At 31.2% G+C, this 3435-nt stretch overlaps 1 non-coding gene across 1 annotated transcript; it reads left to right on the forward strand.

Annotated features, from left to right (window-relative positions):
- Positions 1 to 2796: 2796 nt before the first annotated feature.
- LOC126002131 (U6 spliceosomal RNA) lies at positions 2797 to 2903 on the forward strand. Its single transcript, XR_007492906.1, has one exon. It is a non-coding gene; the product is annotated as a U6 spliceosomal RNA (small nuclear RNA).
- Positions 2904 to 3435: the final 532 nt, after the last annotated feature.

Genomic DNA, 3435 nt, shown 5'->3' on the forward strand with positions numbered 1-3435 from the left:
GCCTACAAATCATTAAGCTGAAGGATAAACTTATATTTTTCTGGTTTCAAACTTTAATTTTATTTAATTTTTATATAAGATAAATATGAGAAACAATGTAAACAATTTGTTTGCATGTTATATATAAATGCAATTTTAATTTGTTGCATTTAAAATAATTTTCTTCTATGTATAAACCCTGAAAATTACCATTTTAACATTTTAATTTTATAAGAGTAAAATCCATTTAAAGTATCTGTCTAAATGTCAACACTCAAGAAAACAAACATCATAAAATATTGAGACAATATTTTCACAAGAGTACACTAAAATGGGGTACATTATCTAAGGAAGTTCACTTATGTATTTTTTTCTCTTTTTTCTTTACAGTTCTTACCTTGACTCTAAATAATGACACGAAATTAGTAGTGATTACTTTTATTATATTTTGGTGGCCAAAATACTTACTATATTCAGGGAACTCTTCTGGTGGACTTTAGGTTCTGTGTTTGGTCGTATGGATACAATCCAGGTCAGATGCATGTGAGACAAGCACCTTAGAAGCCATCCTATCTCTCTTACCCCAACTAGTAGTAATTTGACAAGTCTACCTTTGTTCCCCCCACCATCTTGAACCATGTCACTGTTTACATACTAAAATAATATACTTGGCATCAAGTTCTTCATAAGATAACTGGAGTTATCATAGACACACATACATACAATGACATATATGTGTATAAAAGTTGAGTATTTTGAATGTGCACATATGTCTCTCTAATATCCACACATCTTTTGTGTGATATCTGTGTATTTTTCAGAGAAAAATACATAGAAAGAATGTAAAAAGAGCATGATGCATATTTGTGTTCCAAGAAGTGCAAGTGAAACAAAATAAAGAAACAAAAAAGAGGGAGAGATGAGAGCAGGTAGGGAAAGTAGGATCAGAGGAAATGAATGAAAGAAGGAAGGGTAAGAAGAAAGAGAATAAGGAACTGATGATAATCTGTTTTGATCAATCTCTGGACAGTCAGATAAAAAAAATATTTGCAGCTTTATAGGGCATATTCAAAGAATTGTCCCTTTCAATGATGAGTGTTCTGTCATTTTGTCATCCCAAAATTCAGATTTCAGAGCAGCTGTTTTCTTCATTAAATCACAAAGTAGGATATTAAAGGTGTTATTTCAAAATTGTCATATTCTTTGGGCCCGGAGAGATAGCACAGCGGTGTTTGCCTTGCAAGCAGCCGATCCAGGACCAAAGGTGGTTGGTTTGAATCCCGGTGTCCCATATGGTCCCCCGTGCCTGCCAGGAGTAACCCCTGAGCACTGCTGGGTGTGGCCCAAAAACCAAAAAAAAAAAAAAAAAAAAAGAATCAAAATAGTCATATTCCTTCTTTATTTTCTTTCACTTGTACTTTGAATAAACCTTATATTATGTAATTTTCAATTTATTTTATTTATTTTTTCCAGTCATGTAATTTTATTTTTATTGTTTTAAATATCTTTCTTTAAGAACCTTGATTACAGACATGATATTCCTTCTTGATTAATGTTCTTTTGCCCTTGTTTCATAGGGTATCTTGAAAACCAGCACCTCCGTTTTCTTGACTTAAATATATATTGCCGATTGCCTTTCTGGATCCATATATTGAAATCCCACCCCCACCTTCCAAAAAACAGAAAACCTTAAGTCTCATTATTAGAACTAGAACTGTGACACAAAAATGTTAAGAGGAAGTGAAAGAGAGTTTAAGAAAGTGTCTCTGGATCCTGTGGTGTGAGCAGAAGAATAGCATTACTTTAGTAAATTATGATATCTCAATTTAAAAAAAAGAGCTCCCACATGAGCCAGGAAGTCCACTTCTGGATATGGAGCTGGAAATTATAAACAAAGAAGAAAAATATAATACTATTGTAAATTTATTTTAAACCATGTTCTTTCAATAAAAAATAAATATATAGATAAAATAAAAAATATATAGATAAAATAAAAAATAAATATATAGATACTATAAAACATCAATGTGTACTCATAAATATTTACCTTCCTTCTGGTCAAGTTTTCTGTGCTTATTTTGTTAAGATCCCGACTTTCAGCTTTCTAATTTCTAACTTCAATATATTTTCTTACTTATTTTTTATAGAATTTCCATAAGTCATTCCAGACATAAGCTTCTAAAAATAGAATACCTTAAGAATAGTTAAAATTCACACTTCTTTTCTTTTTAACCTCCAACTCATCCCACAGAGAAAATCCATTAGTATTTTTCCTAATCTAATATAGTTGCATTAAGTGTGTTTCATGTATTATGGCTATATTTCTTAAAACTGGAAACTGCATTCTATTTTCTTAGGAGCTTAGTAAAATAAGTAAGATTAATTTAGTAAAATAACTTGAAAAAAGTAAAAAAAATATATTGCTTTGTTTTTTTATATTCCATATTAGTAATATGTTTGTTCTAACCTTTTGAGAAATCTCCAAAAGAGAGTACAGCTTTCTAAAGGTACTTATTGAGTTTATAATCCACCTAACTATGAATGACAATTTTTTTCCATTTTATTCCTACCAGTTTCTTCCCAGTATCAGTGATCCCAGACTTTTGGGTATAGGTTATGCTGACCATTGTAAGGTGGGACTGACTCGCTTGATGACTATATTTCCATTTTATGGATAATCAGTGATGTTGAACACATTTTCACTAAAGATTGGCTATATTTATGTGCTTTTTGAAAAACTCTTCAAATATTCTACCTATTTTTATGTGATTGTTTTGGTTTCTGAGTACCTTAATTCAATTTAAAAACAGCCATTTGGTGCTCGCTTCAGCAGCACATATACTAAAATTGGAACTATACAGAGAAGATTAGCCTGACCCCTGCACAAGAATGACTCAAAAATTCATGAAGCATTCCATATTTAAAAAAAAATAGCCATTTGTCAGATGTATGGTTGCACCTTCAACTTTCAGTACAGCAATGAATACAATATGTATCGAACTTCATAATGGAAATAATACAAATCACTGATCTCACTTTTTAGAATAAGACTTGAAATTGCAAAAGGTATGTTTGTATCTTTAAAAATGAAGGAGTGCCCAAAGCGACCTAAATAAACAAGACAAAATTTGTTCTCAGAAGTTAGAAGTCTTTTCAGTTGTCATATAGAATAAAACAGATTTCTGATGTGGTAACTAAGTGGCAGCAGCCACCTTTTGTTCATTACATTACCAGGGGATGCCTAGTGAATGACAATTTTTGCAATACTAAGTCTACATTGTTATTTTCTTAAAAATGAAGAATGACTTCTGAAGTTCTTATCTATAATGATGCTCCCAGCAGATGAGAGGAAAACTAAATGGCTGTAAGGTGCTCAGTTTGATTGGGGGATATTATGGTTAAAAGTTGAATACATCATGGTTTTATTAAAACTCATAGGGGGATTATGTGAATTTT

Source organism: Suncus etruscus, chromosome 2 (assembly GCF_024139225.1).
Source record: "Suncus etruscus isolate mSunEtr1 chromosome 2, mSunEtr1.pri.cur, whole genome shotgun sequence".
In the NCBI taxonomy this organism is placed as follows: domain Eukaryota; kingdom Metazoa; phylum Chordata; class Mammalia; order Eulipotyphla; family Soricidae; genus Suncus; species Suncus etruscus.